The sequence below is a fragment of the Ranitomeya imitator genome, chromosome 6 (assembly GCF_032444005.1).
Source record: "Ranitomeya imitator isolate aRanImi1 chromosome 6, aRanImi1.pri, whole genome shotgun sequence".
Lineage (NCBI taxonomy): Eukaryota > Metazoa > Chordata > Amphibia > Anura > Dendrobatidae > Ranitomeya > Ranitomeya imitator.
Genome location: NC_091287.1, coordinates 417,649,971 through 417,677,644, shown reverse-complemented (window position 1 = coordinate 417,677,644; position 27,674 = coordinate 417,649,971). Strand labels below are relative to the sequence as shown.

Below are 27,674 nucleotides of genomic sequence, written 5' to 3'. Positions count from 1 at the left end.
GGGAGAACGTACCGAATACAGCCTGAAAAACTATTATCTGTTATTTATATTGGTTAATTCACTTATCATCTTTCATAGAAATTTAGACAGATTTAGAAATGTTAATATATTTTATGTTGTATTGATATAAGACCCCTATTTATTAAAAAATAAAATATCCTATGATACAGTGATGTTCCCATTTTACTACAGTAAATAGAGGAGTGGGAGTCTTTTTAAGCCAGAGTTTCCAACTTGACTTTTTCTGGAAAGCTAAAGAAAAAAAAAAAAATCACAGAGAATATTTTTATGGGCACATTAGGAAACTATAATAAAGCATTATGATATAAGTGATATACGGTATGTCTACAGCCCATAATTCTGGTAAGAACACATTGGCTGCATTCACTGTAAATAGTAAAATGATTATAATTACTGTCAAAATAATCTGTATAAGCTCCATCAGCTTCAAAAAACATAACCGACATCTCAATTTTTTTTTATGAACAGGGCAAAAAAGTGCTCTAATGCTACAGACTGGCCTGAAATTTCCAGAAACTCAATGACCTCTGAAGGCAGATACTTGCTTTACAGGTGAGCTATAGCTAAACACCTTGGAAGAGACTATCCCTTCATTATTATTTATTTATACAGCACCATTGATTCCATGGTGCTGTACATGAGAAGGGGTTACATACAAATTACAGATATCACTTACAGTAAGCAAACCAACAATTACAGACTGAGGGTATGTGCACACGTTGCGGATTCTCTGCGGATCGCAGCATTTTTTGAGGTGCAGAAACGCTGCAGATCCGCAATTGATTTACAGTACAATGTAAATCAATGAGAAAAAAAAAAATGCTGTGCACACTTTGCGGAAAATTTGCTGCGGAAACGCTGCGGTTTAAAAGAAGTAGCATGTCACTTCTTTTTTGTGAATCTGCAGCGTTTTTGTACCCATTCCATTATAGAAAACCGCAGGGGTAAAAAACGCAGCAAATCTGCAAGAAAACCGCAGCAAAAACGCACAAAAAGCGCTGCGGAACCGCACAAAAAATGCGACAAATCCGCAGGTGCGTTTTCTGCCAGGAGAGGCAGAATCTGCACCAGAACTTCCTAAGCCTAATCCGCAACGTGTGCACATAGCCTAATACAGAGGGGTATGGACCCTGCCCTTGCGGGCTTACATTCTACAGGATGGTGGGGAAGGAGACAATAGGTTGAGGGTTGTAGGAGCTCCGGTGTTGGTGAGGCAGTAACTCCGGTAGTGGTAAGGAGGCAGCGGGGTCAGTGCAGGCTGTAGGCTTTCCTGAAGAGGTGAGTTTTCAGGTTCCGTCTGAAGGATCCGAATGTGGTTGATAGACGTGTTGGGGCAAAGAATTCCAGAGGATGGGGGATATTCGGGAGAAGTCTTGGAGGCGGTTGGGTGAGGAGCGAATAAGTGTGGAGGAGAGAAGGAGGTCTTGGGAGGACCAGAGATTACGTGAGGGAAGATATTGGGAGATTAGTTCAGAGATATATGGAGGAGACAGGTTATGGATGGCTTTATAGGTCAGTATTAATACCGTATATACTCGAGTATAAGCCATCCCGAGTATAAGGTGACCCCCCTAATTTTGCCACAAAAAACTGGGAAAACTTAATGACTTGAGTATAAGCCTAGGGTGGAAAATGCAGCAGCTACCGGTAAATGTCAAAAGTAAAAATAGATCTCAATAAAAGTAAAATTAATTGAGCCATCAGTAGGTTAAGTGTTTTTGAATATCCATATTGAATCAGGAGCCCCATATGAAGTTGAAGAAATAGTATATAAGGCATACAAGAAAACTATAGAACTTTTGCAAAATAAAAATAATAAATATGAAACTAGATTAAGTCTACGCTCCCATTATACAGGTCCTCTACACTGAGCAACCAGTCCAGTGGGTCATGTCTTCGACTCCCCCCCCCAAAAAAAGGGATCAAATCTGCTCCCTGATAGAACCATTTACTTTAATAAGGTTGTAAGGAGGAAGACCGGACTGCGGGTACTTGTGCCAGACCGGGTCTGGAACTGCTGAGGCAAAAAGGCCAGGACAGGTTTCCTGACCCGAAAGCTGGGGGTGCGGTTATGAGTAAAAGAGAGCACAGCGTCAGACAGTTTCCCGCCGTCGGTGACAGAGGCAAGGTGCGTGTGCAGCCGGCTCCGAGGGGTGCGCAGCCAGGCCGCAAAAACTTGTGGCCAATCTGATGCCAGGAAGCTGCTGGAGCCCACCACAGTAATAAGGAGAGAGCCGATAGCCCTGTTCAGTTAAGCTCCGCACACCAGCCTAAGAGCCAGGGCAGAGTTCAGAACTGTTCGCTACTGCCCTCGTCATCAGACCATGGTCTGCAGGACCTCATTGGAGAAACATTGCGCCAGCTGTTGCTGGCATTTCAGTCTTGGCGGGAACAGGCAGCGCGCAACAGAGAGAGAAGTACAGCGTGTAGCTGACAGAGCGAGGTGCCGGGTGCTTCGTGACCGTGAGTACAGCGTACGTGCCGCAAAGAGAGAACCGGGTACTGGACAGACGTTTTCAGTCCACCTTACCAGCATATACCTTCCCACCCACAGGAGACCCTGATCGTGCTGTGGCCTTATCTGCTCCAACCACATGTGTTCATGGACTAGGGGCTCAGCGGAAGGTACCGGAGACCGATAGCTGCCGCCAGAAGACGGACCACAGTTACCAGCTGAACCCTCTTGCACCAGCACAGCACCAGCCATTGTTGGCCCTATTGACTCCCCCGCAGTATTAACAAAAACTGCCGTTATCTGATTCATTGCTCCTGTCCTTTACCATTGGACTGTTATTCTCCCCATTTAACCCTGCACCTCCCTGCGAGGAGTTAACCCCCTGGTAAATTTGTTATATTTGTTTACCCTTGCTCTGCCTTCTCTCTGTCACTGCATCCTGCTTACAAGGGAAACATTCCAAAGAATGAAGGTTTGAGATCCGCTTCCACTCCTTTCCATTGGAGTTGTTCTTTGTGGGATACAAAAGCATAGTCAGCTATACTCACAGTGCATCGGGATGCCCCAAATTAACCCCCCAGCCTCCTGTAATTTACCCCGGGATCAATAAAGTGTATCGTATGTGCACATGGCTTCAAAGATAGATTTCTTGGTGCTGGCACTGAAAAAATTGCAATCCTTTTTTATGTTCACACGCTGCGTTTTTGCTCAGTTTTTTCCGTAGGCAAAACCTGCTCTCTTGGCAGTAAAGAAGCTGCTTACAAAAAGCAGGGTTTGCTGTGTTTTCGCTGCTGCGTTTTTGCTGTCTCATGTTGATAAAGTTTAGTGGCCCCCTAAAAAGCATGATTTAACTTCCTTAGGTTTTTGCACCAAAAATGCAGCAAAAACAGATACCTGCCTTTTTTTATGCATTTTTGCACTTAGCTATTTTTCCTACGGGTGAAAAAACACTGCAAATACGCTGAAAAAACGCTGAAAGAAGTGACATGCCGCAGTTTGCAAAAACAAAGCATTCCAAATCAGTTACGAAAATAAACCAATGTGTGTGCATGAGATTTCTGAAATCTCAGACTTTGCAAAATTTGCATTTAAAAAAGAAATGCAGCAAAATTGCAACGTGGGAACACAGCCTTATTGTTTCTCTTGTGCAGCAGTCATGTGCACTGTAATAGTGACAGCATTGCTTCAGCCATTAAATAAAGAACAGAGTGGCAGCGCAGAGATCACGGAAGCTCGATCATAAGTCTGTACTGTATATATTCTTCAACATACAAAACTTTAAGGCTATGTGGACATGTTCAGGATTTCTTGCAGAAATTTCCTGAGCAAAACAGGACATTTTCTGCAAGAAATCCGCATGCGTTTTTTGCACGTTTCGTAGAAAAAAACGCATCAAGTGCACAAAAATTGCGCAATGCTTTCTAAATGATGGGATGCATAATGTATGCATTTTTTCGCGTTTTTATAGCGAAAAAACACGAAAAAAAACGCGAAAAATGTGCAATGTGTGCATACAGCCTAATAAAAAAATAAAATAAAACGTATTTAAAGGAAACCCCTTTAACAGTGTGTTTTCACTAGTGGATGGTGTCCGTAAATTAACCATTGATTGTCAGTGGTTTAATAGAACATTTAAACAAGACGCTTATACTTCTACAGTTGTGGCCAAAAGTTGACTCCCCTGCAATTCTGTCAGATAATACTCAGTTTATTCCTGAAAATGATTGCAATCACAAATTCTTTGGTATTATTATCTTCATTTAATTGGTCTTAAATGAAAAAACACAAAAGAGAATGAAGCAAAAAGCAAAACATTGATCATTTCACACAAAACTCCAAAAATGGGGCAGACAAAGGTATTGGCACCCTCAGCCTAAGGCCTGAGTCACACTACAGCGAGATACGACCGAGTCTTGCAGGTTAAAAACAAGCTCTGGCACCGGCACTCCAGAGCGGAGCGTACGGCTCCATATATTGCTATGCGGCTGCACGCTCCACTCTGGAGTGCCGGTGCCAGAGCTTGGTTTTAACCTGCGAGACTCGGCTGTATTTTGCTGTGCGTGATCCCGGCCTTATACTTGGTTGCACAGCCTTTAGTCAAAATAACTGTGACCAACCGCTTCCGGTAACCATCAATGAGTTTCTTACAATGTTCTGCTGGAATTTTAGACCATTCTTCTTTGGCAAACTGCTCCAGGTCCCTGATATTTGAAGGCTGCCTTCTCCAAACTGCCATTTTTAGATCTCTCCACATGTGTTCTATGGGATTCAGGTCTGGACTCATTGCTGGCCACCTTAGAAGTCTCCAGTGCTTTCTCTCAAACCATTTTCTAGTGTTTTTTGAAGTGTGTTTTGGGTCATTGTCCTGCTGGAAGACCCATGACCTCTGAGGGAGACCCAGCTTTCTCACACTGGGCCCTACATTATGCTGCAAAATTTGTTGGTAGTCTTCAGACTTCATAAAGCCATGCACACGGTCAAGCAGTCCAGTGCCAGAGGCAGCAAAGCAACCCAAAACATTAGGGAACCTCCGCCATGTTTGACTATAGGGACCGTGTTCTTTTCTTTGAATGCCTCTTTTTTTCTCCTGTAAACTCTATGTTGATGCCTTTGCCCAAAAAGCTCTACTTTTGTCTCATCTGACCAGAGAACATTCTTTCAAAACGTTTTAGGCTTTTTCAGGTAAGTTTTGGCAAAATCCAGCCTGGCTTTTTTAGGTCTCGGGGTAAGAAGTGGGGTCTTCCTGGGTCTCCTACCATACAGTCCCTTTTCATTGAGATGCCGACGGATAGTACGGGTTGACACTGTTGTACCCTCGGACTGCAGGGCAGCTTGAACTTGTTTGGATGTTAGTCGAGGTTCTTTATCCAACATCCGCACAATCTTGCCTTGAAATCTCTTGTCAATTTTTCTTTTCCGTCCACATCTAGGGAGGTTAGCCACAGTGCCATGGGCTTTAAACTTCTTGATGACAATGCGCACGGTAGACACAGGAACATTCAGGTCTTTGAAGATGGACTTGTAGCCTTGAGATTGCTCATGCTTCCTCACAATTTGGTTTCTCAAGTCTTCAGACAGTTTGTGATTGCAATCATTTTCAGGAAGAAACTGAATATTATTTGACAGAATTGCAGGGGTCTCAATACTTTTGGCCACAACTGTATGCGCACGATTGGTAATAGGACTGTTCTACCCATATAGATGGTCATGTTCTCGGCAATAATGATTTTTACAATAATTTCACCCAATGAGTAAGTATTCTGCTTATTCACCTTGATGATTGGTAGCCTAGCCGAACATCGGGAAACATGTAACACTTTAACCAAGTTCACAAATTTCATTCTGGCTTCATTATATGTAAATCAATCGCTCTGTCACAGTGCTGAGATCTCTTCTCATAAAGTGATCTACTTTGAACAATTTAGCACACAGATTGAGCACATCATCTGCCTAGCTGAATAAGGCTGTGGACATAAAACTAGTAACCCCCGTTTTCCATATAGTGGTATTGAGGTTTCTACATTATGCCGAACATATATTTGTGCCAGTGGAGGGGACAGCTGCGCAACACTGCCCTCGGCTGGCACACATATAAAACTTGTGGTTTTAGCAGTGGAGAATTTCTGCAAATAAGCAAATAGGAATAAGAAGAAGAAACCACTGCTCTATTATTACACAGGTGTCATTTGACCCCATTACTCTCAAGCACTAGACACAAAGCAGGTACCTGCCATGCAGGCTGTGTCGTGAACACTCCCCAAATCAAAGTGACAAACAGCAGAAATTCATTGCAACTTAATAGCAATTTTTTTTTTCATATTACGTTTGGAAAACATTTACAAAATGCAGCAATCTGTAAGCATTCAGCAATGCAAGAGCCTGCCTGGGGCACAGTAATTAATGAACATATTCTTCTAACAGCCATGAAATTAGAAAGCGTGAGTCATCATTTATTTGCTCATTCTCCCAACAGCTGAATAACATTGGTATTTATTACTGTAGAATTATTGTGCGTGCAACTGAGCAGTAGTGGGCAGAGTGGCAGATGGATGGCATCTCACATTATGTGGCCAAAATAAGATTTTCTCAGCAGCCACATATCGAACGCTGACTTCGGGAGCAAGTCATGGAAGATGTTAAAGGGAACCAGTCACCAGGTTTGTCCCTTATGAGAAAAGGCCACCACCTTTCATTCTAACATGCTGTATGTATGTCCTCAGTCCGGCCTGCAAGAAAAAATGCTTTTATAATACTCACCTAAGGCACGGTCGGATCTGATGGCGTCACTGTCTCAGTCCGGTGCCCCCTTCTTTTTGCGATGCCATCCTCCTCTAATCTGCTTCGTGTGTTCCTGGCATTGTGCTGCTGTGCAGTCGTACATCTCAGCATTGACTAGGGCCTAGGGCACAGTAAAGTACTGCAGTGCACATGTGCCAGGGCTCTTTGACCTTTACCGATGCCTGTGCAATACTTTGCTCTACTCTCAACAGGGCAGAGAAGTATGACTGCGCAGGAGTGTGATGCCGGGGACACTGTGTGGATGACGTAGGACGCGTCATCCACAGGAAGCAAGTAGGAGGACGGCATCGCAAGAAGAGGGGGAACCGGACTAAGACCAGGATTGGTCTTGATCTTAGAACATTATATAATGCTGTATATCAGGGCTGGAAGGTGGTGGTCTTATCTCATATGGGACATTTACCTGGCACTCATCTTAACAGTAACATGGGCAGTCACTTTCTCTGACCTGGCACCTTGGCACTGCAGGGCCTTTTTTGACTTATGGGCAGGGTTAGTTTTTTCATACTTCCCAAATCTTTATATTAACTCCCCTGATGAATTCCCACCATTGGGGAGGAAACGCGTAGGGAGTATTTAGGCCCATATCATTGGAGGTATCACTATAGGGTCCACTTCGGGCCTGTCCATGTTAGGACAGGAGCAATACTGGGGCACGGCAGGGAGTCTAGGAAATCATTACATTCCACTTATGTCTCTCTCCCCATACATATTCCCCTTTTTCTTGTGTGGATCCATTTCTCGATGAGGTACTTCCGGAAGGAGGCCGGGATCTTTTGTCCATCAACAGAGGCGAGACCAAACCATTTTTTAATAAGCACTGGTTTGCACAAGCACTTTATTTGGTTTGTTTGTGATATTTGTCCTTTTAATAATTGATTAAAGGTTATATTTTAACATTTGGGGACGCCTCCAGGCTATATTTGTTAGTTAACCCCTGAGGGTATTTTGAATGGTGGTGAGAACCTCACACCACAGCTGATATCATGACATTTACCTGGTGACATGATCCATTAAATCAATTCTATAATATACATATGCATGCATGTGTGTGTTGAAATATATACAGTATACATTACACTGAAAATAATCATTTATCTGGAAGACGAACATTGGCAAACCTTTAGTTGCCATAATCTTGGGCATGAATATCTAGATATTACAGCTATTACCAACTCATACTTGTGCAACTTTTATGTTATGACTGTAGAAGACAAGATTGGACAAGGATAGGATATATGTAATTTTGTACATAAAACTATTAAATATTTAATGCTACTAACATTGCAGAGGTCGGGTAACATCTTGTAAGCCAACACCAGTCTTTACTGCCTGTAAAGTAAGTGACAATCTGGAAATAGATCAGACAACTTTATGAACTTTTGCAGATTCTTTTCAATATGTTCTTTCCATCACATTAATATACAGTGACGTAGACTTTTTAAGACATTTATACAGAAATGTAATCAGAAAATGTATTGCCCCGTTAGCTTTTTGTCTGCAAACTGTAAACACAACCTGACATACGTTTATGGTACAGCCACACATTTCTCCATTTTTTTTTACATTGTACAAAGTCCATTTTAAAAATATATATTATATGTATTATCTTAATAAAGCAATATTTATATTTTTTAACACTTCAGCTGAATAAAATAACTTTTATGAAAGAGTTGATTGATGTTTGTGCACATTTTATTTCTATAAACTTTATTTCTTAGTCTCACTAGGGCACTCTACATCTCGTTCTTCCGATCACGGACACAACGATTAATATATATTCAGAATACTAAAGCATTGTTGCTAGTCAGTGATAGACATATCTATGAGACTGTGCCAAAGACATGGCCTAATGGGTTTCTAACCATGGCAGACTTAGGGGGCTTTGTTAGGTGCTTGGTGACATGCAACTCATGGACACCTGCATCAACCTTGTGACATAATTGTACATCTCTTTTAAGAGTGCACAGGTAAAACAGACATACAGTTATTTCCAAATGTGGTAAAGTGTTAATTGAACAAAGTGTACCCTGTGTGCATAATTATTAGGCAAGAGAGTATTTTGGCCAAATCATGATTTTTCTGCATAATTTCCAACTCCAAGCTGCATTAAATTCAATGGTTATTGGATAAAGGAGATCAGGTGATGTGTATTTGTGTAATGAGGGGTAGAGGCCTGAGGATATCATGGTGTACAGAATTATTAGGCAGCTTGTTTTCCATAGGTAAAAAGGGCCAAAAAAAGAGAGATTGAAATGTAAAAAAATTGTTACAAGTCTTACAGAAATATTGGGTTTTGGTCAGAGAACCATCAAATGTTTTGTTGCAAAAAACATTTGCAGAAAAAATTACACAAGGGTTTGAGAAAAATCAAATGTCAAATGCCCATGAAGCCATTATCCTCCAGTCCTCTCATATTCCAGAACTGCAGCCTCCTTGGAGGGCCCAGAAATTCAGTGCTCAGAGACATGGCCGAGGTAAGGGAGGCGGAAACCGACCAACACTGAACACGACACAGAAGGAGAATGGTTAAGACTGGGCCAAGAAATATGTCTGAAGATGGACTCAAAATCGACTCCCAAAGCTACTGCCATTTTTAGAAGACACTTTATTTAAGTAGTGGTACAGGAATAAGTCTGCATCTTTCAAGAAAACCATGATTTTTATGCAGGACAATCCTTCATTGCATGCACCAATGTCTCCATTGCTTGGCTAGCCATTTCTTTGCCCAAATTTTGATGTCTCCACTTCTGTGTCTTGTTCATATGAACAGGTACGTGAATGCAACAACACATAAAACGAGGACTCAGTAGTAACTTAACCAACAGATATTTATTTAACACAGATATACAGTTAGGTCCATATATATTTGGACAGCAACAACATTTTTCTCATTTTGGTTATAGACATTACCACAATGAATTTTAAACAAACCAATTCAGATGCAGTTGAAGTTCAGACTTTCAGCTTTCATTTGAGGGTATCCACATTAAAATTGGATGAAGGGTTTAGGAGTTTGAGCTCCTTAACATGTGCCACCCTGTTTTTAAAGGGACCAAAAGTATTTGGACTGATTCAATAATTTTAAATAAAATGTTCATTTTTAGTACTTGGTTGAAAACCCTTTGTTGGCAATGACTGCCTGAAGTCTTGAACTCTGGGACATCACCTGTATTTCCTCCTTTTTGATGCTCTGCCAGGCCTTCACTGCTGTGGTTTTCAATTGCTGTTTGTTTGTGGGTCTTTCTGTCTGAAGTTTAGTCTTTATCAAGTGAAATGCATGCTCAATTGGGTTGAGATCAGGTGACTGACTTGGCCATTCAAGAATATTCCACTTCTTTGCTTTAATAAACTCCTGGGTTGCCTTGGCTTTATGCTTTGGGTCATTGTCCATCTGTAGTATGAAACGACGACCAATCAGTTTTGGTGCATTTGGCTGGATCTGAGCCCACAGTATGTTTCTGAATACCTCAGAATTCATTCGGCTGCTTCTGTCTGGTGTCACATCATCAATAAACACTAGTGACCCAGTGCCACTGGCAGCCATACAAGCCCAAGCCATCACACTGCCTTCACCATGTTTTACAAATGATGTGGTATGCTTTGGATCATGAGCTGTACCACGCCTTCGCCATACTTTTCTCTTTCCATCATTCTGGTAGAGGTTGATCTTGGTTTCATCTGTCCAAAGAATGTTCTTCCTGAACTGTGCTGGCTTTTTTAGATGTTTTTTTAGCAAACTCCAGTCAAGCCTTTTTATTCTTGATGCTTATGAGTGGCTTGCACCGTGCAGTGAACCCTCTGTATTTCCTTTCATGCAGTCTTCTCTTTATGGTAGATTTGGATATTGATACGCCTACCTCCTGGAGAGTGTTGTTCACTTGGTTGGCTGTTGTGAAGGGGTTTCTCTTCACCATGGAGATTATTCTGCCATAATCCACCACTGTTGCCTTCCGTGGGCGCCCAGGGCTTTTTGCATTGATGAGTTCACCAGTGCTTTCTTTCTTTCTCAGGATGTACCAAATTGTAGATTTTGCCACTCCTAATATTGTAGCAATTTCTTGGATGGGTTTTTTCTGTTTTCGCAGCTTAAGGATGGCTTGTTTCACCTGCATGGAGAGCTCCTTTGACAGCATGTTTACTTCACATCAAAACCTTCCAAATGCAAGCACCACACCTCAAATCAACTCCAGGCCTTTTATCTGCTTAATTGAGAATGACATAGCGAAGGGATTGCCCACACCTGTCCATGAAATAGCCTTGGAGTCAATTGTCCAATTACTTTTGGTCCCTTTAAAAACAGGGTGGCACATGTTAAGGAGCTGAAACTCCTAAACCCTTCATCCAATTTTAATGTGGATACCCTCAAATGAAAGCTGAAAGTCTGAACTTCAGCTGCATCTGAATTGTTTTGTTTAAAATTCATTGTGTTAATGTCTATAACCAAAATTAGAAAAATGTTGTCTTTGTCCAAATATATATGGACCTAACTGTATGTGGTGTCTATGACATAATATCAAAGGGTAAAGCAAATAATGGAAATACAGTAAATTATTATACAATGAGAATACAGCAATTCGGCTATACCGAGTATTAACACACTTCTGTTTGAGCATAATTCTGTTGTTACAAGTGAACAACTATTATAGTCAGGGGTGTCTTGGACCTAGTAACTCTGCCAGAAGTGCGTCACAGCACTATCGAGCCTGTCACCATCATCACTCTCTCTCTCTCAGGCAATACAAATAGTCATACAGGCCCTATATCAGGAGTCTATGATACTACGTCATGAGGCCGCAAACCCCCATCAGTTAGTCACTTTACACACGCTCTGCGCTGGCCACCTTAGTCTGCTGAATAATGGCTCTAGTTCCCCGTGTACCGTATGTCTACACCAGAAGATAGTTAACACGAACGTCCCGCTTCTGCTGTCTAGTCATCTCCCTCTGTCCCGGATCTGTGCGCTTGGCTTGGGTCTCCCAGCTCCAGGTCTGGTCACTCAGTTCTGGATCTGGTTACTTCGTTCTGGTCACTCTGTTCTCCCATTTGGATCTGGTTACTCTGTTCTTCACTCGGTTCCTCACTAGGATCTGGTTACTCGATTCCTTACTTGGATATGGTTACTCGTAATGGCAGCTATAAGCCAACTTTGCTGCACCACACTGCCACAGGTCCAGGTGCCAATTCCTCCCATTCTCTGCCCTTCTGGGCCTTTTATAATTAATAACTTTACTACAGCTGTCACCTGACCTAGAGACTCCTTGAATCTCTTCCCCTCAAGAACCATGAATTACATCCTACAGTTCCTTCTACTGGGAGTTCTTGCTACTTTTTCTTGTCCAAAAAAATGTCCCCCGCACACGGCGGTGCCTGCTTGCCAACACTCTATTAGGCATCAAAAGTGGAAATCTCTCATGTGTTCATCACCTTACATTCAGTGGTGGTTGGTTTCAGTCCTCATTACCTCGGCCATATCTCTGAGCACAGAACACCTTGCATTTCTGGGCACTCCAGGGAGGTGGCAGTTTTGGAATATGACAGCACTGGAGGATAATGACTTTCTAATCCATTCACGCTTGATTCTTTTCAAATCTTTGGCAGTTAGTGTGTGTTTTTTCTTCTCAACACGTTTGTTTGTGACCCTGTTCACAATTTGCAACAAAAATGTTGATGGTTTTGTGATCAAGCCACAATACCTTAGCAATCTCAAGGTTGTTGCATCCCTCTATAAGAATTTTTGACTTTTCAGAGTCAGATTAATCTATTTTTTTGCCCCTTTTGTCTGAGGAAAACAAGCTGCCTAATAATTCTGCACACCTTCATAAAGGGTGTTGTACCCTTAGGCCGCAGCCTCCCTCATTACACAAATACAAATCACCTGACCTACTTCATCCAATAAGCATTCAACTTTATATACCTTGGAGTTGTAAATATGAATAAATATGATATGGTCAAAATACTCACTTGACTAATAATTCTGCACATATTGTATGTCACAAACCAACCCAGCTAGCTTTTCACTTCTTTGACAGCACAATGATTTGTGCAGTAGTTAACTCCGAATGACTTTTCTAAAATATTGCAGAGTGGTCATCAAGTAGTTGTACAAAATAATTATCAAAAAGTGAAATTTTCAAATTGACCTGCAGTGCCCACTATTCTGTAAGTGACTGGCCACAAACATGCAGCAGCTTTACATGACTAGTCTGTACAGTATAACAAATGTTCTGTCATGTGACCACAGTAAGGACTGCTCTGTACAGGACAATACAATACAATGTACTAGCTGACCATAGGACGCTCCTTTAAAGTGTTTTCTCAACTTTGGAAGTTATTCTCTATGCAATTGATGTTATCCTGATTGCTAGTGGTATGAACACTTGCCCCACTGATCCCAAGAACTGTTTTCTTTTCCTGTGTGAATTGAGCGGTGGTCAATTATGCCCAATGAGGATATTCATTCTTATGGGGACGCTGAAGCCTAAAGGTACCGTCACACTTTAGCGACGCTGCAGCGATACCGACAACGATCCGGATCGCTGCAGCGTCGCTGTTTGGTCGCTGGAGAGCTGTCACACAGACCGCTCTCCAGCGACCAACGATCCCGAGGTCCCCGGTAACCAGGGTAAACATCGGGTAACTAAGCGCAGGGCCGCGCTTAGTAACCCGATGTTTACCCTGGTTACCAGCGTAAAAAAACAAACAGTACATACTTACATTCAGCTGTCTGTCCCTTGCCGTCTGCTCCTGCACTGACTGCTGGCCGTAAAGTGAAAGCAGAGCACAGCCACAGCGGTGAGTCACCGCTGTGCTGTGCTTTCACTTTCACTTTACGGCCAGCAGTCAGTGCAGGAGCAGACGGCAAGGGACAGACAGCTGAATGTAAGTATGTACTGTTTGTTTTTTTACGCTGGTAACCAGGGTAAACATCGGGTTACTAAGCGCGGCCCTGCGCTTAGTTACCCGATGTTTACCCTGGTTACCAGCGAAGACATCGCTGAATCGGCGTCACACACGCCGATTCAGCGATGTCAGCGGGACCTCAACGATCAAAAAATGGCCCAGGCCATTCCGACACGACCAGCGATCTCACAGCAGGGGCCTGATCGCTGCTACGTGTCACACATAGCGAGATCGCTACTGAGATCGCTGTTGCGTCACAAAACTTGTGACTCAGCAGCGATCTCGCTAGCGATCTCGCTATGTGAGACGGGGGCTTTAGGCTACTTTCACACTAGCGTCGGTACGGGGCCGTCGCCATGCATTGGCTCGACCTACCGATGCAAACTGTGAAAAAAATGAACAACAGGGGCAGCGGATGCAGTTTTACAACGCATCCGCTGCCCCATTGTAAGGTCTGGGGAGGAGGGGGCGGAGTTCCGGCCGCGCATACGACGCACAAAAAAAGTTACATGCAATGTTTTTTTGTGCAGACGGTCTGCCAAAACACGACACATCCATCGCACGACGGATGCGACGTGTGGCCATACGTCGCAATGCGTCGCTAATGCAAGTCTATGGAGAAAAAACGCATCCTGCGGGCACATTTTTTCTCCAAAGCGACGCATTGCGACTTACGTCACACAACGCTAGTGTGAAAGTAGCCTAATCCAGGGGTCCCCAACTCCAGTCCTCAAGGCCCACCAACATGTCATGTTTTCAGGATTTCCTTAGTTTTGCTCAGGTAATAATTGCATCACCTGTGCAATGCAAAGGAAATCCTGAAAACATGACCTGTTGGTGGGCCTTGAGGACTGGAGTTGGGGACCTCTGGCCTAATCGACACAGTGCGTGGCTATCTTCATCATTCTCATTAAGAATGAATAGAGAGCAAGAGTGCATGATCGAACACAGCTCCACTCACACAGGGCTCTGAGCCCCAGTTCTCATGATTGGTGGTGGCTTCAGCGGCCTGACCAACAGCGAGTGCCAAATTATTTCTTATCCCAAAGATAATTGACAGTTTCCAAAGTTAATACAACCGCTTTAACCAGAAACATTTAGAAATCACAACTGAACCAGAAACCAACCTAAGTAACAAGTATGATCAAGGAGAAAACAAACCTCAACTTCACAGTTACTAAATATCCCTACTGTCACAATCCAATCTGGTCTTCAACCCCTCTATTTTGACACATTAATAAATTTACAATTCTAACTAATTAAAATGTTTTATAGGGAATAACTGTAGAATAATTCTAGAAATGTGAACGTGCAGTACCAGGTCTCCAACCTATAAAATCAGACTAAGCTTCCATCTGGATGAGATTCAGTGTAACAATCCTTTAGTCAAACAGGATAAGAATGCACGGATTATATGTGTAGGCCTAAAAAATCACATGGATTAGGTAATGCGGGAAAGTTAGTAATGAGAATTTGCAATATTTATGAATAAGGATAAAACAGGAGCACATGACTATATCCTTCTGTGGATATACAGACCTGAAGAGCCATGTGGTTTGTTGTTGAGGTTTAGAAGATTCATCTAAAAAGCCTTAAAAATAACATTTCAGTCATGCCAGGCTTGACTGTCACAAGCGGCTGTGCAATTCCCCAAGGCGTTCGGTACTGCAACCCTACATGTTAGTATAAATTTGCAGAAGCAGCACTGACCCAGGATTTTGAGTACGTACACAAAAATTACACAGGTGGGAAATTGTCACCCCATGGGTATAAGCACACAACGTCTTTTTCATGTGGATTAATTGATGGTAAACAGAATACTTTAGCAAATGCCACCATATTTTTTTCCGGAAGCATCATCTGTAGAGTTTTTGTTGGCAGGGTTGTTGTTTCCCAAGTGCTTTTTTGACGGACAGCATTTTTTTTTTTAGCATTCATCTCTTTTTTTGCAGCGTATTTTTTATTGGTGTTTTCTGGTTGTTTTTATTTTTTAACTCTGTTCAACAAAGAAGAAACCACTAGCTCGTTTCAAACAAAAATTCTGGCAAAACATTCAAAAAGACACAAGCATCTTTTGAGACTTCCCTTTGACTCTTATTATTAAGTATAGAGCATCTTCCTAGAGGAAAAGGTTACTTCTTTGCGGCTTGGCATCTTAGGGAGCCCGAAGTGGTTCAAAGACACGTAAAAGACTGAACATATGCACAGGAAGTCGTTTTTATTTGGAAATGTACGTATTAATTCTTTTGAGCGCTAATTTAGCGTTTTTCAGATGGATTTCAGAGCAGAATCTGCCTGAAGAAGATGTGTGTACACACCCTAATAGTTCTCCTACTCTAGACCAGGGATAAAAGGAATCTATCATGTCCGAACGCTATTTACCTGCAGATGTAGGGTAAAATTGGAGGTAAGCACAAAGTACAAAGTTCACCAGCTCCTGTAGATTCTGTGTGGAGGATCCTTACAGCCAAAGTAAAAGCCCTGCTTGGCTAGAGGTCCAGACAAAGCAATTGAAGGTATCCAGCCGTGTAGATATAAAGCTTCACCAATTTCATAGTACAGCTTAAAGTGGTGACGTTTTATATCCAAAGGCTGGATAAACCGTGTTCAAAATATTCTCTAAAGAGAAAATAAAGTTATATTCTCCCTGCAGCCACTCACTTCCAGAAGCAATACAGTCAACATTCACTACACTGTGAGCTCAGCTAGAATCACTCCCTGGTACTTGTCAAATCTGCTTGTCAATCTGCTCTACACATACACACACGCTGCACAGCTTGCTGTCAAAGTGGCAAGGCGAGATCACAGCGCGTTCACAGTATAGTCAGCAGTGACTGCAATCACTCCTTGCACCACTCGTCATGATTCCTCCCCTCTCGTTACAGGGGCATGCCGAGCTGTCAGTACATTGACTGACAACTCAGCTGTCCAATCAGAGACTGGGAGGTGCTGGGCTTCTTGCAGGTGCTCCCTGTTTCTAATTAATTCTTTGCTACAAAGTTCAGCTCTCAGCTCAGATCTCTGCATTCACACTATGGCGCTATTTGCCTGGTTTTCTGTGCTTTGTTCATTGCTCTATTGCTGCCTGATATTGGACTATCCGCTTTATCCCTTTGCTCTGATCCAATTTATGACTTCGCACCGTGACCTAACTTTGCCTTTATCTTTTCCCATTTGCTTATTACGTATCTAACCCCAGAATGTTTGACTATCATGTGGTTACCCATTGCTGGGCCCTTTACAAGCGAGTTCTCACACAAACCTAAACTACTTAGGAGGCTTGTCAAAGACGTATCACAGGTAAATTTGTAAGGGAATATACCACCAAACAGCTTAGGCTGGTTTCACATTTGCGTTTTTTGCCGCTGCGTTTTAGCGCAAAAAAAAGCATGCGTTTTTTTCCCTATGCTTAACATTAAAAACGCATGCTTTTTTTGCATGCGTTTTGCCGCGTTTTGACGATGCATGCGTAGTTTCTATGCATGCGTTTTGTTGCAGAAATGCAACATGTAGTCATTTCTAGCGGCGTTTTATTGCGGCAAAAAAACGTATTGCTGTCTATGTAAACACATGCGTTTTTAAGCAAATGCGTTTGCATGCGTTTTAATAGAAAAACACAAGAATAAACACTGATAAGCCACCCCCCAACCCTAACCCTAAGGGTTAGGGTTAGGATCCCTAGGGTTAGGATCCCTAGGGTTAGGGTTAGGATCCTGTTGTGAATTCCGTTCTTGGGCTCCCTCTTGTGGTTTCAAGTGGTATGGCTGCTCCTTGGATTTAGCGGTCTTCAGCTGCTTCCACTGATTGTCTTTTCTGCTCGGCTATTTATGCCTGGCTCTTTCTTCAGCCAGTGCCACTTGTAAATAGTTCCTGGTTGGATTCACATCTCTTTGGATTTCCCTGTTATCCTGACCAGTTCAGCAAAGCTAAGTCCTTGCTTGCTCTTTTCTGTCCACAGGTTGTGGACTTATCCGTTCTGTGCTTGCTGTGTTTGACCAGCTTGTCAGTATGATTTAATTCTGTTGCTGGAAGCTCTGGGAAGCAGATTTATCCTCCACACCTTTAGTCAGGTATGGAGATTTTTGTAATCTCTGCGTGGATTTTTGTAGTGTTTTATACTGACCGCACAGTATTCCATCCTGTCCTCTCTATCTAGCTAGACTGGCCTCCTGTGCTCATCCTGGTTTCATTCTGTGTATGTCTTTTTCCCTCTCCTCTCACAGTCATGATTTGTGGGGGGCTAATCTATCCTTTGGGGATTTTCTCTGAGGCAAGATAGCTTTCCTGTTTCTATCTTTAGGGGTAGTTAGCTCTTAGGCTGTGACGAGGTGCCTAGGGAGAGTTAGGAGCATCCCACGGCTACTTCAAGTGTTGTGTTGAGCTTAGGGACTGCGGTCAGTACAGATACCACTTCCTTTAGAGCTCGTTCCATGTTGCTCCTAAACCACCAGATCATAACAGGATCCCTAGGGTTAGGATCCCTAGGGTTAGGGTTAGGATCCCTAGGGTTACTAGGGATCCTAACCCTAACCCTAGCTATTTCTGTTTATAGTGGGTTTTCTAGTTGATTTTGATGATTGGCAGCTGTCACACACTTATCATGCGTTTCAAAAACGCAAACGCAGGAAAAAACGCATTAAAACGCCACGTTTGTTTTAACACATGCAAAAACGCATGCATCTAAAAAACGCAGCGTTTAAACGCGTTTTTTTCACCACATGCGTTTGCGTTTAAAACGCTGCGTTTTTAAACGCTAATGTGAAACCAGCCTTAACAATGACCTAGTTTAATTGGTCCTTTTCGAGAACCATGTAGTTTATAAATAGAAATATATACAGAACTGACTTTCACAATAGACATTTGCATTAGTCATGGTACCATCTCACTGTGGTACACTCATCAAGGTATACTTTACAAGCTATGCAATTATCCCCCCTACACAATCCAAAGGACAGTCAGCCTGTGATGCAATCGAACACATATGGATGCGAAACAGTCAAGTACTTCAAGCTCACTGAATCCCTGCATGCATTTCCCTTTCATCAGCATCTTTCTTTTGTACCACTTCAACATTCTGAAATTGAAAATTAAATGCTTCTTTTTCTAGATATTGCTGCTACGTATTTTCTATTTCTATAACGCAGTCTGCACTTTTTTCTGCTAATAACTAATTACGATCTCAATTTGGAAATTTTTTTTTATAAAAACGCTGAAAGAATTGACACAATTCATGTAAAAGAATGCACTATAAGTCAAGAAACAGTGCGTGAGTGAGATTTTAGAAATCTCATTCACTTTGCTGTTACTGTTAACATTACATTTTTTCTTCACCAAAAAGATTCATCAAAAATGCAAAGTGTAAACAAGCACTTAGTAGATGTACCACACTGTGGTGCTGGTGAGGAAAAGCAACCTTAGTGGGTCAGAGGTTACTACTACATGATAAATGTATCATATACACAAGTCAGTAGTATTTCACAAGCTGCAGCAACAATTCTATTCAGAAGTCTGTAACAGATATTCAGCAAGACAATTTTTTTTGTTTAAATGAAAATTATAATATGAGCAACTTTTTAAATGTCCATGTCTAATTTTTCACAAGCCTTTTACATATAATTGGGACACCCTTCATGATCTTCAACCCCGTTTGATTGAATTAAATCGTTAACTGCGAGACGTAGAATTGAAAAATACAGTGGATATAAAAAAAAGTCTACACACCCATGTTAAAATGCCAGCTTTTTTCAATGGAAAAAAAAAATCATAGTAAGGATGGGGGTCACACTTGCGAGTTCAATGTGAGAAACTGCATGTGTCGTGGGTGTGACAGTCACAGCACATGCATGGAAAGTCTGTACGTTGTGACTGTCACACAGCCGCGACACATGCAGCTGCAGCGCTAAACAGCTGATTATCAGGTGCCCTTCAGGTGTCCGGGTTCCTGATGCGACTATTCGGTAAGCGCTATAGCTATTTCGATAAGCACTTATCCAAAGCTATTCGATCAACCTCAATTGCCAATTCTAGATGTGCCATGCTGATAGGCTCCTACCTAAAAAGACGTGTATTTATGCAACCACTTTACTTTAGTTCTTTACTTTTTCCACCTGGAAAAAAAAAGTTTGTTTTTCAATTAAATACTTCATAATATACGTTGCATTAAAGATGGAAAAAGTTCTGAAATGATTCTTCTTGATATTTTTTTTTATATAACAAATGTGCCATTTGTGTAGACTTTTTATATGCACTGTAGCTACAAAGCTAAAGGAGTTCACCACTACTCGTATAACCCCTTCTCAATCAGCATATTTTCCCTCAGTAAAATGTGCCGATTGGCCTCAGGGATTGTGTGACTTAATGTCACGCAATCCCCGGGAGAGCCAGTGCTGACACCGATGGAACAGTGTTGGCACCGAAGGTGAGTTTAAGTTATTATTTTACTGGGGGAAAACATGCTGAAAGAGAAGGAGTCGTCAAAGTAATGGAGTAGAATGTACGCCGTTTTTTTCCACTAGATATAAATATTCTTATGGATAACGCAATCTTCCACCCATCAGATATATTGCCTTAAACATGTATTTAATAAAGGCACATTCTCGAATAAGAAAACATCCAAATGTTATATGAGAAAGTTCAAACAGTCAATGAAGGCATTGTGCTTCTGATAGAATGTTACATGGCCACCTCGCAAGAAACTACCCATGCTCCTGGCCCTAATGCGTGTGACACAGGGAGATTAGGTCCGGTGAACCCTCCTGAGGACAGGGATTGTTGTGAGTGTATATTATACAGAGTGGGCTGCTGTATTAACTACAGGACAGAAAGTGACAAGCGTCCTCACAAAGTCCATTATGTGCTTACCTAACAAAAGACGTAATGCTGCGGTAATTCATCCAGAAGATTTTATGGGGAAAAAATATACTGTTATATGGCAAAAATATGAAAAAAAGCAGAAATCGTCACATAGAAAAAAAGACATAAAAGCATTGAAAATGCTACTTGTATAAACCTTACATGACTCTGAAATCTACAGAAAGGCGAGAGTTAATACTTTGGCAGGCACACATCCACTGTACGTGGATTTCCACAAAGCCAAGACTGACCTGACTGTATATATTCATGAAGCAAACTCCGCGTCACTCCACTCGGATATACGAGAGAACCTCTACATGGTAGGAGAACAGTAACCTTCAACTTCAATGAAAGAAGAAAAAACGTGGTTGTGTCTGTGAGCGTGATCACAGCGCAGCAATTTAATACACCTTATCATGTGGTCTGTTGCCATAGTAATCCCGAATCCAGCAGCTCCTGTACAGGCAAATGACAAAGGGTGTCCCCCTCCCCTTCCCTCTGGTGCAAGGTAATCCGCCAAAGAGACAGACCTACATCACCTTGCCCTCTGCTACATGCAATGAGTTTGGCCTTGTATATAATTTAATCTGACTATTTCTGAAAAGTATCACAAAGCTACAAAGTCTGACCTTTATTTATGGTACAAAAAGCTTGGATTTTTTTTGCACATCAGAAAAGTAAAACACATACTACACCAATTATATAAAAACAGAAATGAGGAGCAAAAACCGGATGAAAACGGAATCAGGCACACTGATGAAAGACGGGCTCATTTTTCTCCAACGCAAAATGTAGTCCAAATGTGTCCCCACTACTATATTCTGGTTACACAAGGAAGGTAGCGAGCGAATCTGCAAAACAGGTACCTGACAAATTCAGCTTAGATATATCTGTATACAATGGTATAATGACTTTCTGAGAAAGGTTTTACTATAAAGCAGACCTGGGCAAAATGCAGCCCTCTGTCTGCTCCTGTGTGGCCCGCAGAGGGCAGACCGTGCTGGAAACAGTGGCATCCCTCTGCCCAGATTCACTGCATTCAAAGGTGAATACAATGATGGAACAGGAAGCCGTCAGCTCCATTATCTACCATTGAGCCTGGTTGTCCGAGAGCACAACAGGCATGATGACGTAACTAAATCGCGCCAGCTGTGCGGCGCCTCAGCACACTGCACAGACCGGAGCAGCCAGAGAAAGGTGTTAGGCGAACAGTTTTGGCTTTTTTTTTTTTTTTTTTACACTGTGTGGTGACATCACACTGTGTGGGGGCTGTGTGGTGACATCACACTGTGTGGGGGCTGTGTGGTGACATCACACTGTGTGGGGGCTGTGTGGTGACATCACACTGTGTGATGATATACTGTGTGGGGGCTGTGTGGTGATATCAAACGGTGTGGTGACATCACTCTGTGTGATGACATTATACTTTGTGGGGGCTGTGTGGTGACATCACACTGTGTGGGGGCTGTGTGGTGACATCAAACGGTGTGATGACATACTGTGTGGGAACTGTGTGATGACATTATACTTTGTGGGGGCTGTGTGTTGACATCACCCTTAGTGGGGAACTGTGTGGTTACATCACCCTGTGCGGGGGCTGTGTGGTGACATGGCCACACAAGGCCCATTCATACAATAAATTTACACAAGACAACCAGAATGTGGGAAAAAATGGCCGTGTTATTTATTTTAGAGTTACTCAAAATTTCCATAACATACAATTTGATCTTAAAATTTCAATCTTAAAATAACCACAAGTTTAAACCGTTATCATAACCAATCCACCCATAAGGGCGATTTACCACACGCCAGGGTTCAAAGAAACCTGGCCCCTCCACTAGCACACAGCCATTTTTCCACTATCGTCTGAAGGTTTAGGTTGAAAATATCCAAACCTATATCTGAAAGGTGAACAAAATCATGCCTGTAAAGGCCTGGTACAAATCCTTCAAGGTCATCGTGCCTAAAAGAGAAGCCACTAATCATGGGAAGGAATTTTGACATTGCTCGGTTGATCCTTTTTCGGATTTTATCCATAAAAGAAAGTTCGCAGCAATTCCATAACAACCTTGGAATGATCTCCGAAAAAACAAAAGAGGAATTAGGAGAAAACTGCTTAAAATATACTAAATCTGATCTCAAAAGAGCTAATAATTCCAGGGTTTTGGTTTTCCCGAGATCATTCCCTCCTAGATGAAAAATTACCAAATCCGGAGAAGGAAACTTAGAAAAACATTTTTTAAACTCCACTGGAAGGTTATACCACGACATCTCTCTTACACTATGCCAAAAGACTTGAGCAATATCCTGGCTGAAAGAAAGGTTCTCCGAATAAAAACGCAGCCTAACTCTCTTCTGAGCCCAAAAAACATAAGAGTGTCCCACGATCCATAGAATCTTAGAACCTGAAATAAAATCAAACTTGGTTATCATATAATTCATGTCTTACATACAATTTGAATCTACCCGATTCCCATCTTCCCAGCCGCATAATCTGAGAATCCTGTAAACCAGCTCTAGCTGCCTCCGTTGCTGCCCCTATTCGGAAAGAATGAGAAGTAAATCTTAAATGATCCTTTTTTAGCACCCGTAAGCACTTTTTTAATACTGCATTAAACTGAAAAATGGTTGCTGGACTGCCATCCGAATGAGCGAACAACGGCCCCGATGTACTAGGCCTAACACTCAACCACCTCCTGACATTCTCAACTGGGCAAAAATCCTTGTCCGAAACAGCATCAAGTTTCAATCTGAAACCTCTGCCTGACTGATCTGTTTTGGATCTCCTTATATAAAGAAATAAGTGAGAATCCAAAACAGTAACATCGGAAACCATCAATCCTGATATACTATCTTTTTTTGCCAAAACTATTTCACCTACTCGTAACGCTCCGAAAAACGCCAGAGAAAATGCCGAAGAAAATAACGATGACTCAAATGAACTAGAACACACCTTCCGAAGGGATAGACATAGGTCTTTTAAGAGCGGGAGGGAAATCGGGCATCTCGTATCTGGTTTAAAATTAGTTCTCTTAAACCCTTTCAAAAACTGTTTAATAGGGAACAAACCTGTCAATGGAACTTTACCGAACAACTTCAAAAAGAATGACACCCCCGCCAAGGATTTCGCGACCGCCGAATACGATAACCCTTTTTTTACAAAGAAATTCAACACATCTTAAACCAGAAATGGGGCTGGAAAGACTATAATCAAAATTATTTAACCCACAAAAATTAATCCACTGTTGCCATGCGGCTGAATAGTCAGCCCATGATCGCGTTGATAATGAGTTTTCAATAAAATGTGGAATTAGCTCAAGACCATGTCCCAAAGCTCCTGAGGGCAAGGCGTCGGATCCATATCCGCTGTAGGTACCTGTTGACGAAAAATTTCCCATTGTTGATAACACAGAGAATCCGAGACTGATTCCAGCTTATTTCTTCCCAACTTGGCTTTCAACCATATATTTAACTTTAGGCATAATAGTACTAGTTGCCTCAAAATTTTCATTGCCCAAAGATTTTTTGAAGAAAGTGTGTTAATCCCGAATAAAACAACTTTATTATTAGATAAAATTATAATCCTAGAATTCCTCATTAGGTGACCCCATAAATAAAGACCTGCATAAATAGAAAAAAGTTCCAATACCATCGCATTACCAACTAAATTGTTATGAACCCAAGAATCAGGCCATTTATGAGATACCCAATGAGGGGAAAACAGGATACCAAGGCCTATATCGGAATCACAAGAAAACGCAAAATTGAAGGTATCTGCCAAAGCAAAAGACGATTGCCAACAGGATTTACCGTTGTAACCTGATAAAAATGCGCGCCAAATCTTAGCAGCCTCTTTCAAATCTGATGAGACTCTTATATGTGACTCTGGAGACGAAACCCCAATGGTGGCGTTATAAAGTCGTCTAGAAAAAATTCTACCCATCGGAATCACGCGTAACGCGAAATTTAACAGGCCAAGCAGGGATTGCATTTCTTTCAGAGTTACCTTCTTTTTAGTCAAGAATTTATCCAAGGAACTGTACAATTTTGAAATTTTGTCTTCCGGAAGCCTACATTCCATTTTAACTGAATCAAGAGTGATCCCCAAAACTTCGATCACATTCGTAGGTAAGCAGGTTTTATCGCTAGCTAAGGGAACCCCAAATTTATCGCACACGGCTATGAAGCAATTTAATGTATCCCGACAAGAGTTGGAGGAAAAAGGACCGACAAACAAAAAATCATCTAAGTAGTGTAATACTCCAGCATCCTGAGAGCTGGATTCCACTACCCAGTGAAGAAAGGCCGAAAAACTTTCAAAGTAAAAGCAGGATAGGGAAAACCCCATGGGTAAACACATATCAAAGAAAAATTGATTATCAAAGTGAAAGCCCAAGGAATTGAAACCTGATGCATGAACAGGGAGCAATCGAAAGGCAGACTTAATGTCAGATTTGGCCATTAATGAGAACCTGCCAAATTTCCTGAGAAGATCAATCGCTGAATCAAAAGAAGAGTAAGAAACTGAACACAGGGATTTATCCACTTCATCATTCAATGAGGAACCTGCAGGGTATGATAAATGATGGATCATACGGAAGCTACCCGCTTCCTTTCTTGGGACAATCCCTAAGGGAGAAATCCGAAAATTCTCAAATGGGGGAGAAGAAAATGGGCCCGCAATTCTACCTAAGCTCAGTTCTTCTAAAATCTTCTTCCTAGCCACATCACTATGCAAATATAGAGATGACAGATTCTTTACCACGACACAACCCTGGCCATTAAATTGGGGGACTTCAAAACCATAACAAAATCCGTTAAATAAGAGATTACTGGTCGCTTGATTTGGGTAAATGCTTAACCACCATAGCATTTCTGATAGTCTCACCGGGGTCTGAGCTCTTTGAAATTGGATCCCTTGAGGATGCTTGAGCAGTTTGTTTACGGAAGCATTTGGACCCGGGATGCTGGTTCCCACAAAAGGAGCACTCATGCCGAAATCTGCATGAGTTGCCCCATTTGCATGCAGACTCGTTAAACGCAAAACAGACCCCTTTTCTCTCAAAACTAGAAACTGGTTGTTTGCTAGAATATTGCCTTTGTGGAAGCATCAAATTTATCCACAAGCCCACATCTTTTACGCCCCAAGAAATATTTGGGTGTACTGCCAATATCTGCCTAAACGCCTCATCATAATGGAGCCACGCAGTGCCTCCAAAATTGCGAAAGGCTTCCAAAATAATATCTATGTGCTGAAACAGCCTACTACATAGATTTGGAGACTTCTCCCCCAAAACTGCTGAATAAATACAGAAAGCTTGAAGCCAATTATTAAAAGACTTCAATGGGCCACGCTTAGGATCGTCTTCGAATTTAGCGTCTTTATCTGACCTAAATGTATTGTCTTTCCGGGGAAGTAATGAAAATAAATCGACATAGCCATTATTCCAAATGAGCTCTTTAACCATCGAGCTCAAATGGAATCCAAGAGGTGTAAGTTCACATGTCAGAGCCTCCTTATATGTGTTCAGAGGTATAGAGATACCCTCTGAATTAGTAGGTGTCTGCAAACGAATAGAAGAAGTACTAAGACAATCCCCTAAAGACTCAGACAAAACAATCTAAATCATATCTCTAAGTTGGTTCGGATTCACAAATAGGGGCATATTACTTATCTCACCCCTTCTTGAAGATCCTTCCTTTTGCGTCTGTTCCTCAGGGCAGCCAGTGCTCAAGCCTTGCACAGAAGGCGAACACAGCTGAGAATCTTCTGATGCTGGAGAGATCCGTTCTTCATCCGATTCTTCATTTCTGATGCTGTTCGTCGGCGCTGCTTGCTGAATGCAAGGAACAGGGGCTGGCGCAGCCGTCGACACCCGGCGAGAGCCTACCGCTGCAGCGCTTTTACGGCTGCTAGCAGGAATAGACCTCCCGGCGGTGTGACGTGACGTAGATGGCACCGCTTGAAAATGGCGCTGAGAGTCTCGCGCCGGACTCCGGGATTTGCTGGCAGCTGGGCGGCGTGGCCTCTTGCTAACATCCGGTCCCCGGCCCCTACGACGTGTAGGCGGAAGGGGCGGCGATAAGTACCTCTGCGGCGTCTTCCTTCTTGAACTTCTAGATGGAGTTACCGCCGCACTCACTTCTTGCCCCGTCGGCTGCGGCTGAAGGCTCGTTACCGAAGCACTTGCACCGGCATCCGGAGGTGCAGGTAAGGGATTAATGGCTAAACAGCTTCGCAGCCATTCTACCCCATCCTCTTTACCGGCTCTTGATAGAAGTTGCTGGAACAGGTCTTCCATTCTCAACGCAGTCTTCGGTTTCTTCAGCTCACCGACGACTGAGGTGAAATTCAAATTTGAGGGCTTTTTATAACCCTGAAAAAGCCCGCCAATGCCGGCGTTAACCAATCAGGAGCTCGTGTTTGAGCGCCAAAAAACATTTAAACACCGGCTTCAACTGCTTCTGGCAAAAACGGCCAAAGCTTACCTTAATCACCAATATTATCATAAAATAATCATGAAACAAACTCAACGCTTTCTTTCAGAGCCTGTGAGGCCATGAGACCCCCCCTATAATTTTAATATTATTGACGGGGGAGGGCTAACATTATACTGTGTGGTAACATCACACTGTGTGGGGGGCTATGTAGTGACATTATACTGAGTGGGGACTGTGTGGTGACATCATACTGTGTGGAGAGCTGTGTGGTAACATCATACTGTAGGGGGGTTGGCATATTGTGTTGCGAGCTATTAATCAAGGTGCAAGGGCTGAATAAAAGAAGCAGTAAATTATATGGTTTTGATCATCTTCTACAGATAAGAATATAGGTTACAATAAGTCCCACCGTAACATGTATTAGCGGTAGCGTCATGATAATGTACGGTACTTAATTCTGCTCAATAATAAGTGATAAAAATGTAAAAACAATAATAATGAGTAGAATAAAGTTGGGCCTGTTGGTTGTGCCCTCTACAAAAGGCACAATCTCTCATGTGGCCTCTTTGTAACATTAATTGCCCACCCCTGCTATAAAGGTCAAGTCCACATGTTCAGGATTCTGAGAGAAAATCAGAGACATTCCTCCAGAAATACATGTGAATGAGGTATTTTACAACCCACAGTGTGTACACTATTGTCT

General features: G+C 42.2%; 1 protein-coding gene across 16 annotated transcripts in view; it reads right to left on the bottom strand.

Annotated features, from left to right (window-relative positions):
* DTNA (dystrobrevin alpha) overlaps positions 1 to 27,674 on the bottom strand; it is a 450,665-nt gene that overhangs the window by 182,270 nt on the left and 240,721 nt on the right. Inside the window, exon 1 of one of the 16 annotated variants that reach the window (XM_069731278.1) lies at positions 20,782 to 20,813. The exons of the other annotated variants lie outside the window; for them this stretch is intronic. The gene's annotated coding sequence lies outside the window, so the exon portion shown is untranslated. Of the gene's footprint in view, positions 1 to 20,781; positions 20,814 to 27,674 lie in introns of those variants that run through there. 16 annotated transcript variants of the gene reach the window in all.